This window comes from Paramisgurnus dabryanus, chromosome 11 (genome assembly GCF_030506205.2).
Source record: "Paramisgurnus dabryanus chromosome 11, PD_genome_1.1, whole genome shotgun sequence".
Taxonomy (NCBI): Eukaryota; Metazoa; Chordata; class Actinopteri; order Cypriniformes; family Cobitidae; genus Paramisgurnus; species Paramisgurnus dabryanus.
Genome location: NC_133347.1, coordinates 2632631 through 2645242, shown reverse-complemented (window position 1 = coordinate 2645242; position 12612 = coordinate 2632631).

The window sequence follows — 12612 nt, the reverse complement described above, 5'->3', positions numbered from 1 at the left end:
ATTTTTCAAAATTTTTGCTGAAATTCTGTACGTGTGCCCTATACGCGTACAAAGTACACCTGGTTACAAAAATCTGGCGGTGCTCGTATGGGGCACTCATACTATTTTGATGACAAAAGTTGCGTCATGCACTCTGTACTAGGCATGGGCCAGTATGAGATTTTGGCGGTAAGATAACCTTAAGCAAAAATACCACGATTTCACGGTGTTGCAGTATAGCCATTGCAACACTAAAATGTGTTATTTTTAAACTTTTCAACTGGACATAATACATTTTATTTTTAAGCAACATACAACATGTATGCCAGGAAAAAATAAGGCCTGAAATTATAATATTCTTTCTAAAAATTATGGAAATTATTTAAAAAAATTATAACATTTTAATGTATTCATATTAATAATATTAAATATTAAATGTTATTAATAACATAAAATCAATTACACGACTTAATTATTTAGCAATTTTTTTAACTATCACATACAATTTTATTGGTTTAAAACCTCGGTATACATTGAAACCGGTAACTGTCTCATTCTAAAGTAATAAAAAAATAAAGGTTCATTGTGTAAGGTCTTTATACACCACAAAAATATATGCATATTATATTGCATTTTTGTCAATAGATCCTGCTAAAATTTACATACTGCATCTTTAAGATTACAATAGATTAGTGTTTCATCTGTTTTTATCTATCCTAATGAACTTTTAAAGGGCAAAGGTGTACTGTAAAATAATTATAATCATTATTATATTAAAATAAACAGACATTTTAATACAAAGTCAATGCAAAGATGTGTACTTGCGCGTTGCAATGGCATGACTTGGGCGATGTGATTGCTGGGAAAACAAGTGATAAATATTATAAATACAATTCAAAAAGTTAATAGGATTGAGTAAAAATGAAACATTCAATGTGTCACATCTTATCATTATTTGTCTTGCGATCTAGTTTTTTTATATTTATTGAATCATTATGAGCAGCTGTTTTGCATTTAAAGATCATTTCATACGGTTATTAGTCCTTTTAGTTTCACTGTTGTTAAATATTTATTCATGCATTTATTGGTTAACTGGTCACTTTTATTTCAGGTTAAGTGATATTAGAAAACAAAGCCATTTCATTAAAGAAATCTCGGCTTAATCGGAGCTTAATGACCTGGCACTGGAGAAAGGAGCGTCTGCATCGCTGCAGGATTTTCAGCAGGAAATTGAGGTTATCAGAAAATGGGTCAATGTACGACGCCTAACGCACAAAGATCATTTAACGTGTATGAGAACAGGAGACAACCGTGTTTGGTCTGCTCCGTATTGAGCTTTGACATTGTCGGTGTAAGGGTTAACATTGTAAGCAATACCCATTTGCTTGAGTGCTATTTTGGTTGGGACTCTAGAGAGGATAGGAGCACATTAAATCCCGTGGCGTTGCCATTACCTCAGAGGTAACTGAAGTTCACACAGACAGTTCGGATTAGGAGAGCGACACGCTATGATAAATTGCATGTTTAATTATTTTCAGGTCTGTCAGTTTAATCGTCAATTCAATCAGAACTGCATTCGATTAAACTCCAGGTGGGTTGACATAATGTTACTGCCGCTGTGACCGATGGATGGACTGTGGACACGAGTTATATCACAACTGGAATATAACCCATTTACAGCATAGTGTACACAAATAGAAAGTATCTTGCTGTCGAAACAGTGCCACACTTAGCAACCGCAGACGTTTGTCTTATGAAAAACAGTAAAGATCAGTTTTCATCAAACGTGCAATGAAATTATGTTATGTTAGACTGACATCTTCTTGGTGATATTGCAACCGTGTAATGTGCATAACAACATCAAGCAGCTGGCTGTCGTAATGTTGCCGCAAACACACCGCAAATATTTGTTTTGCAGGGGCAATAAAAAGTAAGTTATTTTAATATCGCCCCCCTTTCTGTCTGTGGTGCCTCCATCTGTGACGTCAGGCTGTCGGAAGTGTTAAGATGGGCGCCTGATGTCTCAACTCACCCCTATTTACAGATTCAACAAAACCAGCCACCCAAACAACCCCGTGCACCGCACCAAATACTGATCTGTCCATAAATGCAATGGAATGTGATTCATAGCATTTCACAAAGGCAGACAGCTTTCAAACAGCTGCCAGTTCTCTCTTAAGCAAGCAAGTGTGGGGCGCTGAGTTCACCAGAGGGATAGAATTGAATAGAAATAGATTTACCGGAGCTAAAGTAGACATTAAGTTCCTGCTACACTGGGCCTGTATCCAAATTCGGATGAATTTTGGATGAGCTAAACCTTACCATCCTTTTCCAATCTGCACAGACAAGTCCTTCCCTACCGCCACATGTTTTTAATCAAACTGCGTTGGGTTGCCAAGTTGTGAGTCACAGAGGGATGTTGTAATGCATAAGGTTTAACGTCTGGGTCAGGATTAAAGTTCTTTGAAAGTTATTGTCAGCAAACATCCCCGGCCTGTTTGTATGAGGAACGCTTGTGGTCTTTCGTCTGCATGCAACAAATCTCGGCGTGTGGTTTAGTGTCTGAGAACGCTGCCTGTCTTATAGTGATTGTGTCTCATCGATGTTGTTCCTCTTTTTCTCGGCCACTTGAATTGAATGTGTGTGTCATAAGAAGCAGATGCAGTCTGAAACCACGAGACGCTGTCTCATCCACAGAGCTGTGAAGTGGGTGTCTGTGATAGAGTCTGTACAGATCATCTCTTACACTTTGTTCCTGCTGCTGAATGTACTCTGATCCTGATAGACGACAGACAGAGACAGAAATTCTCTCTCGGAGGTCTGCACCTGTACATAACTTACTGATAACTGCATGAAGACAACATTCCCAAACAAACCTGTCTGTCTGTCAGTCTGTCTGTCCATTCATCTAGCGATCTGTCTGTCTATTTACCTATCTATATGTCTGTTTGACTGTCTCTCCGTCTGTATGTCCATCTATACATCTGTATGTCTCTCTTTCTCTCTCTGTATGTCCATCCGTCTGTATGTCTGTCAGTCTGTCAGTCCATCTATGTGTCTGTCTCTCTCTGTCTGTCCATCCACTCATCTATCTGTCTGTCTGTCTTTCTCTGTCTGTCTGTCTGTCAGTCAGTCTCTATCTGTCTGTATGTCTGTCTATCTGTTTGTCTGCCTTTCTCTCTTTGTCTGTCTGTCTGTCTGTCTGTTAATCTGCCTGTCAGTCTATTAATCTGTCTGTCAGTCCATTTGTCTGTCTGTTTGTCCGTCTTTTAGTCTATCTATCATCTGTCTGTCTGTCCGTCCGTCCATCCATTTTGTCTATCTGTCTCTCTACCTATCTAGCTGTCTGTTTGTCTGTCTGTGTGTCTTTCTGTATGTCTGTCCATCCATCTGTCTGTCTGTCTCTCTCTCTTTCTCTGTCTGCCAGTGTGTCTCTCTGTCTGTCTCAGTGTCTCTCTGTCCATCTATTTGTCTGTCTATCTATCAGTCTGTCTGTCTATCCTTTCATTTGCCTATCTGTCTGTCTACCTATATATTTATTTGTTTGTCTGTCTGTCCATGTGTCGGTCTGTCTGTCTGTCTGTCTGTCTGCCAGTCTCTCTTCCTCTATCTCTCTCTCTCTGTCTTTCCATCCATTTGTCTGTCTCTCTTTCTATGTCTGTCTGTCTGTCCACTCGTCTCTCTGTCTCTCTTTCTTTCTGTGTCTGTCTGTCAGTGTCTGTTTGTCTGTCTGTATATCTGTCTGTATGTCTTACTGTCCATCTGTCTGTCCATCTGTCTGTCTGTCTACCCGTCTACCTACCTACCTACCTATCAGTCTCCCTGTCTCTCTGTCCGCCCATTTGTCTATCTATGTGTCTATCTGTCTGTCTGCCCGTTCATTTGTCTATCTGTCTGTCTATCTATCTGCCTACCTACCTATCAGTCTGTCTGTGTCTCTCTGTCCATCTATCTGTCTGTCTACCTATTTATTTATATGTCTGTCCGTCTGTCTGTCTGTCTGTCTGTCCGTCTGTCTGTCTGTCTGTCTGTCTGCCTGTCTGTCTGTTAATCTGCCTGTCGGTCCATTCATCTGTCTGCCTGTTCGTCCATTCATCTGTCTGCCTATCTGTCCATCATCTATCTATCTATCTCTCTCTGTCTGTCCATCCATTTGTCTGTCTCTCTTTCTATGTCTGTCTGTCTGTCCACTCGTCCCTCTGTCTCTCTTTCTTTCTGTGTCTGTATGTATTTCTATATATCTGTCTGTATGTCTTACTTTATATCTGTCTGTCCATCTATCCATCTATCTTTCTGTCTGTCTATCTATCTGTCTGTCTGTCCGTTCATTTGCCTATCTATCTGTCTGTCTACTTATTTATTTATTTGTATGTCTGTCCGTCCATTTGTCTGTCTGTCTATCTGTTTGTCTGTCTATCTACCTAACTACCTGTCTGTCTGTCTCTGTCCATCTATTTGTCTTTCTATCTATCAGTCTGTCTGTCCGTTCATTTGCCTATCTATCTGTCTGTCTACCTATTTATTTATTTGTCTGTCTGTCCATTTGTCTGTCTGTCTATCTGTTTGTCTGTCTAGCTACGTACCTATCAGTCTGTCTGTCTGTCTTTCCGTCTTTGTTTCTCTCTGTCCACCTATTTTCTGTCTATCTATCAGTCTGTCTGTCTGTCCGTTCATTTGCCTATCTGTCTGTCTGTCTGTCTATCTGTATGTCTGTCCGTCCATTTGCCTGTCTCTTTTTATTTGTCTGTCTGTCTGTCTGTCAGATCTCAATCTACCTACACATGCAACCACTAATTAATAAAATTTTCCTCTGGTTAACATCTTGGAAATGTTGTCACAGTTTCTGTGGAATCTCTTCATGAAATTCCTGACTGACTTCATGATGGTGAGATCAGATCTGTGTGTGGTCCACACCATCTGTTGTAGGACTCCGTCTTCATTCAGTTTGAAAGTATATGACATTTCCTACTGACTCACTAAAGCAAAAAATATAAACATACCATGAACATCAAAAACATAAGAAATAAATATAGATGTTGACACATACAGTATATGATGTTAACGTCACACAGCAAATAAACCACATCTGTAACTGACCTCAGTATTACAGCAAACACTGTCATCATTATATTTAGTTTGATGATTCATTGCATCAATTCACTTTCTGCTGCATCCAACATCAGCTCATTGGCAGCGTTCACCCATTCCCATCAATTCTGCAACTCGATATTTCTTCAGCTGCAGCATGAGGTTTGGAGTGGACTCTGAGCATGTGGCGAGCGGTTTGCGCCGACCCATTAGAGAAGTAGCGACTCTATTCCCTTCTAAGAGCTCTACAAATCTGGCACCAAAACTCTCAAAGCTCAGGGGGAAGGGTTGGACGTCTCTGCCTTTGAAGGAAGAGCGAGTGATAAAGAGGAAACCACATCACGGCACTTAATTCATCCCCTGTGCAGATAAAGAGCGAGTGCCGTTTCCGGAATGGACTTGCAGAGTGGTGGTATTCTGGGAAGTCAGCAGTCCATCTGTTAATGCGGCCTGGCCGCTCGCCCCGAGCACATTCCAGGCGTTTGCCAATAAAATCGCAGGAGTTGGGTGCGTTCACCTTAATTCCAGGTCACGCTGGTTTTACAAGCTCTTCAGTAATGTTTGGCACAGCTCCACTGCTATGATTTAACATTATTCTGAAGTGATTGCTATTAGATGAATATTATCACCGGTGTGGGAATGCATAAATATGAAGTTCATTTATGGGATTCCTAAAGAAACTCGGGCGTGTCATCTTAGTAAATAGGATGTTTGTCTCTTCACAGTGTTTTGAAGATTTGATACTGATAGATCCACACGCCCCTTTGAAAAGCTTTAGATGTTTTGAAGTGAAACTCGCTGTTGCTGGTGTTTTTGTTTTGAATATGTTTGCAGTTATGAAAGTTGTGGTGAGAGGTTCTTCAAATGTGTGAGAAACAGGATGAGGTCGGGTGCTGCCTTGTGGTTTTGATTGACACGATAACCCCGAGCTGAGGACACTGAGCTTCTGAAAGCCTCCCGAGCTCTCTGCTTATGATTTGACCTCTTTCTCGGCAAGCATTGAAATGTTGATGTGTCAGTAATGCATTTTAGAAGAGTGCAGACAACTTGAAAGAGAGAGAGAGAGACACTTAAACATCAAGCTGAAGCTCAGCAGGATCTTTCGAGAGAGCACTTGACAATGAGAGATCCAAACAGACTCCACCGAGCGACCGCGGGGAAGCCGATAATAAGCTATTTAAGGTGAAGACGCTTCGACTCGAAAGCTTGGCTTGTTTCCTGTCCCCAAGAAACAGTTTTGAAAGGGCTGTCTGAAAAATCTGCTTATGTCTTCAGGAATGAGAGGCAGTGCTGTATTGTGAAACAAGTTACAGCTGATGGGCGTGGTTTTTCAATGCAACCCTTTTCACAGGGATGTATTCACAATACAGCACAGCCTCTCAATTTAAGGGTGCTTACACACCAAGACATTTATGCTGCCATATATTTTCAGTATATTTCCAAAAGCACCAGCATCTGGCTGGTTTTGTCCGCACTGAGCGCCAAGAGTTCAGCTCATCAATGTCACTTCTCACTCGCCCGTCCAATCACAGTGGAGGAGGGGTGGGACAAATATCACAACAACCAACCGGCACATCGTACAATGATAAATAAAGCAGAAGTATCGTAAGAACCAAAGCACTCAGCTGAAAAAGCTGGCAAGCGCGTACAGTTGGCGTCCGCCTGCCGTTTTCAGCTGCGTTTAAACGCTTTGGTGTGCACGCACCCTAATTCCTTTTATGAAACGATTATTACAAAATAGAAATATCAGATTAGGGTGTGCCTCACACATCTTGAAAAGGGAAGCTGCTGGCTCTTTGATCGCCCCCTGGTGGCTGGATGCAGTTCAAGTCATAAACCCCGCCCTATACACGCAAACGAATGGGACTTGGGTCAAAACTAATAAATTAGTTAGACTTCCAAGGGAAGATTGAATATATAACTAACTATTCATTTTCAATTTCTCTGTTATTTCACACCGAGTTGTATTTAATTTATTTAACCTTATTTTTGCAAGCCAGTCAAATAAGACTTTTAAGGGGGTTGGTTGAATTGTGCGCGCGAGCATTTGTGTGGAAGTTTGATATCGCGGCTCCGCTTCCGGGCTTCACTGATGATTCCTGCTGCCTATGCCCTGGCTCCAAATGGTTGTTAACATGTCAGTTCCCATCGTAAGACATTTTGCGTTCGGTCATTACAATGAAAGGGTGCGGTGTCGCGTTGTCAATTTTATTTTACAGTTTATGAGTTAAACCAATAAAAGGTCCTTCTGCTAGAAAAAAGTGTTTGCTGTCATTGTGTATGTGCAGGCACATAAATAGTTTTTTAATAGCATGTATTTATGATTTTAGCTAAATTAGGCCTTTTTACACAGACGTAATTTTGATGAAAACACAGGGAGTGGCAATTGTTGTGTCTGCCTTTGTACAACTACACACAGAAACTTACCTTGATTTTAATTGTGAAAATGAAGTTGCAATTTCTATAGCACTTTTGACAAATATCTTAGAGTAAATACATGCTAGTATGTAATTAATATAACATTATGAAATATAAAGAGTATAGGGTTTCTTAAACAATGTATATTATATTATACAATATAATATACAGTATAAGATGTTTATTAGTGAAACTTATTTAAGTGCTTGCACAGTACCAAGATTTTAAATGGGATTATTAAGACAGCATAAATGGTATATACATTTGCATAATATACACTGTAAAAAGTTAAAGTTGGATCAAATTATTGATATTGCCTAAAAATGTGATGTTTTTTAACTTAAACATTTTTTCAGTTTAAGTGAAATAATTAAATGTAAAAAAATATTAGTTGTTACATTCTGAAGTCAGTTTTTAAGTAGGTAGATAAATGACAGGTAAATAAAATGTAAATAAAATCTACAATAGCATTATCAACCCAAAAATGTGAAGTATCTTTACGATTGCAGGAGACCATTACATGTAAAGTGATATTAATAGAGTATACAACCCTGACCCAAAACATAATGTAAGCAATGTTATTAGTAAGCAAGCCAAAGGTGAAAGTGACAAAAATGACAAAAATTACAATGGTGTTTCAGTGGATAAATCCAACATAACTTGATCATCTTTTTCAGGCTTGATCAACAAAGTATTTTTTATCTAAGTGCTTGCAAACGTTAGTCTTTTCTTTATAAACAGCTTGTAAGTGACATGATGAATCACATCATTTTGATCTTAACTTTTTAAATAGCATTACATTTGTCTATTTCATTAACATGTTGAAACTTAATCAAAATTCAAAATGGTGCAAAATCGTGTAAAATAAATGCATGTACTTATTTGTAATATTGTTAAAGATGTCTTCATGATTCATGAATGTATGGTGTCACATGCTACTGTGACTGTATAACGTTGCCGGCTTTCTATTGGCTGATTCAGAGGTTAAAGGCGGCCATTTTGTGTTGAAATCATTGTAGTCCTCAGTTTGCAGCACTTACGTCAGCACTTAAGAATGAGTCTTACACTTTACTGAAAGTTGCTCCTACTCCTTACTAAGAAATTTTGACACTTAAGTCATAGCTTAAGACTTTTCTTAAGAGCATTTCTGAGAAATTTTATACATACAGGCCCCGATATGTTTCCTGTTACAGTACTGTTTTAAATAAAAGGAATCGTTCACACAATCAACTATCAATGGTCTTACCCTCATGTCATCCCAGATGTATTTTTTTATTTTTTTTTTATTTTAGAGAACATATGAACAACAATACAGAAAACAGGCATCAAAAATAGAAACTTCCCAAGTTGAATAAAAAAATAAAAAATAAAAAAATAAAAATAGAAGACATTCACAGGACGCCAAATACAGACTCATAGACATTAACAATACATGTACCTTTAACATTTTTTACAAGTTTAAGAGACTTCATTAAAAGAGTGATTTCTTTGAAGAAAACCAGCTGTAAAGGATGAGATTTTAACAATCTACATTTATGAATAAAGAATTTGCCATACAAAATGAAGAAATTTACCAAATTGTAAATGTTTTTATCATCATTCTCAAAGTAACAAATAATATCTTTCATATTAAATGTTATGACTGTGTTAGTTTTAGTTGATAGGACAGAAAAACATTCATTCCAAAATGCCTGAACATTTTGGCAATCAAAAAATAAATGACATAAAGACTCCTCAGTATTATTACAAAATGAACATTCGTTCCCAATGTCCATAAATTTAGAAAGTAGTAAATTAGTTGGATATATTTTGTGTAATATCTTCAAATGAATTTCTCTCACTTTATTTAAAAAATACAAAATTTATAGGGCAGCAACCATGCTTTACACCAAATTACATCTCTTAGAATAGAATTCCAATAAAATTTTCCTCTTGGAATAACTCTTTTCCTTTCATGAAAAACTTGTCTGATATCTTTATTAGTGCATTTTTTCTCAAAAATATTTTTACCATTTATAAGAAAGTTACAATCTTTATTATCAATCTTATAATAAGTCATATGGCTGCTCATTAAATTAATAAGCCCAGAAGGGATAGCTTTGACTACTGCAGAAAATTCTTTAGGTTTTATAGGAAAATTAAATTTCAACAAAAAGGAATCATAAGAGTATATTTTAAACGATGAATCAAATAAATCACTTAAATAGATTAAACCATAATTTAACCATTTCTCAAAGAATATACTTTTACCTTTAATTGTAATTAATTCATTATTCCAAATTTTCATCCCAGATGTATATGAAGCAAATCATTTTATATTAAAACATCATTATCTTCTACATATATGAACAGTTTGGTTCCAAAACGGGAAAAACGCCATTTAAAAAAAAAAAATGAGTGAATGCTAAAATCAGTATTATTTCAGGTCAGTATTTAAAAGTAAATTCTTAATTTTAGGCAAAATACAATATCCGCCGTGTTATTCTGTCATTTTGGAATAAATCCACTCAACCAATCACAGTGCACCATTTCACGCATTGTAAACAAACAATAATAATAATAATTTATTTATTATCTAATAATTTATTTATTATCTAATAATTTACGAGAGGCACTCGGGAGACGGAAAATGCCGGTTGCCTGTTCCCCCGACAGCATCAAGCTTCTCTCATGCTAACGCATTGACCTCAGGATATCTTATAAAAACTTACACGAAGCCAAGGAAAATCAAACAGGACCAAAACATTTTACAGCTGATCGCTGTGAAAAATGTTAAGTGACGATGTCCCAAATATAACCGCAGCAATGATAAAGTAATCTGACAAAGTAAGTGTTTTAATTAATGCCATTCATGTTTTTTTTTTTTTAATCAGTGGATACCACTAGTTAACTAAATGAATATAACATGGCAAAGATGAATGCACATTTATAGATTGATTCAACAGATTTATAGCATTTTGAAAAAAAAATTGTCATGGATTTATTACATTTTGTGATTTTTTTTTTTAGTTTTTAAAAATAAATCTTTGAAAATCAAATTATGGATTTGAATTTTTGATGTTATTATAACCTAAAGATGCTATGTGAAAGTAATATAAATGACTCTGCTGGGTTAATATAAGGCTTCTGAAGCAAAAGAATAAAACAATTATAAGAGAAAACAATTATTATTTTGAACTTATTTAGCAATCAATACACATTTTCATGAAATTCAAATATCACAGCACGTAACATTGAATTATTGGTTCTTGCATGTCTTGTGGCTAGTTATCATATGTGTGTTCTGTCCTATACACATCTGGGATATATGACAGCGAGTTAATCATGAAAACAGAAACATATTTGGGTTAAATATTCCTTTAAATCAATAAGCTTATATTGTACTTTTATTCATGTTTCATTTTAGCACCAGTTCACATTGCAAAAAGGAGAAAATTCGCCATTTATTTAAATTAATTGTTTTGATGATTAAAGAAAACAGTTAAACTAATATAATGACCTTGTTAAAAATATTCAATTTAATATATATGATGGGGTCATGAGAATGTTTTGCATATAGCTGGAATGACCAAATCCCGCAAATTGGTATCTTGCGTTCCTACTCTTGGGCAACACCCAAAAGTATCACTTGGAATGTGTGCTGCTCCACCAAACCTTGGAATTCAGAGACAGTGAATCAGAGCACATTTCACAGAAAAACAGCTTATCTGGAGTTTAGTTGTGAAGACAGCTGAGCGAGGTCAAAAGAGAGAGAGAGAGAGAGAGAGAGAGATGTGTTTATAGGAAAGAGAGAGTCAGGACACCATGGGGAAAGTGATCTTTAACAGAAAGAATGCTGATGGTTCCAGCCTGTGGTTCCAGCTCATAATGGATCACCTACCAATGGTTTCTGGGAACTCCTGATTGCTACCGCTGAGTCTCGAGTCTGAGGTCAACAGAGTGTGAGAAGAGCTGAGAAAGTAGACGGCGATGTGGCGCTTGGGTTTCAGAAGTAAAATCCCTGTGCAGTTTCACAAAAGATAAAGAGATTTTTTTTACAAGAAAATACTGTATGATTCATACATATTTTACGAGTTCTTATGAATTCATACGAAGTTAATCGTGCAAAAATGTACATTTATCAAAAAACAATAAAAAATCCCACCCCTTAACCCCAACGGGGGTTAAGGCAAATCGTACAAAAATATGGGTGTATAAATGAATACAAATCAACCACCTCGTAAAATATGTACGAATTTTGCATTGGTTATACATTAATATATTATTTTATTAGGGCTGTCAATAGATTTAATATTAAAATAATACTAATAATAAAATATTTAATCTAGATTAATTGCTTGATTTCATGAGTTGAATTGCGATTAATTGCAAATGAATCTCACATTTTTATCTGTTCTAAATTTAATTTTATGATCTAATCAACATGGATTTGGACAAATATATATGCAATATGCAAATGTTTGTTTACAACAGCCTGTTTACATTTTCAACAGAACCATCAGCTATAGTTTTATATATGATTTTCCCTTTAAAAGACTTTGTTCTTTCTCCATTTCTGTTTGCTGCTGCATCATTTGTGACCTGTGCTGGCAAATTGAGTTGGGAAAATTTTCAAAAATTTGTTATTTATATTTTAACATTAAAAAACTTCAAAACAATGCATGATTTGTTGGAATCTGGCTAAACATGACAGAACTACACCTCTTTATGCAAAGCAAAAACAATATGAATATATGTTAAATAAATGTTTTACTTTTATTGTTTAATTTTTACATTAAAACAGACCGCTTTAAGATACTGTAGGATAATGCAAGGGTTTATACACAACAGATACTTTTCTTCAACAGTTAACCAAACATTCACTTCAGATATAACAGATTATAGGTCCTACTTGCATGTAGATGTTAATAACTTGTTTAACATCAATCAGGTCCCGAACTTTATTTTAACATCAAGCAAGTCCTGCAGTCTATTTTCTATCATTTTTGCATGCTTTAAAAACGAAACCAAAAAGTGAATTAAGATGCATCTTTGCTTTAGATTATGGATTTGGGACGGTACACCTCTCAAGAAACGTACAGATAAAGATCATTTTTTAGATGTTTAATGACCATTTAGAGCATTAGA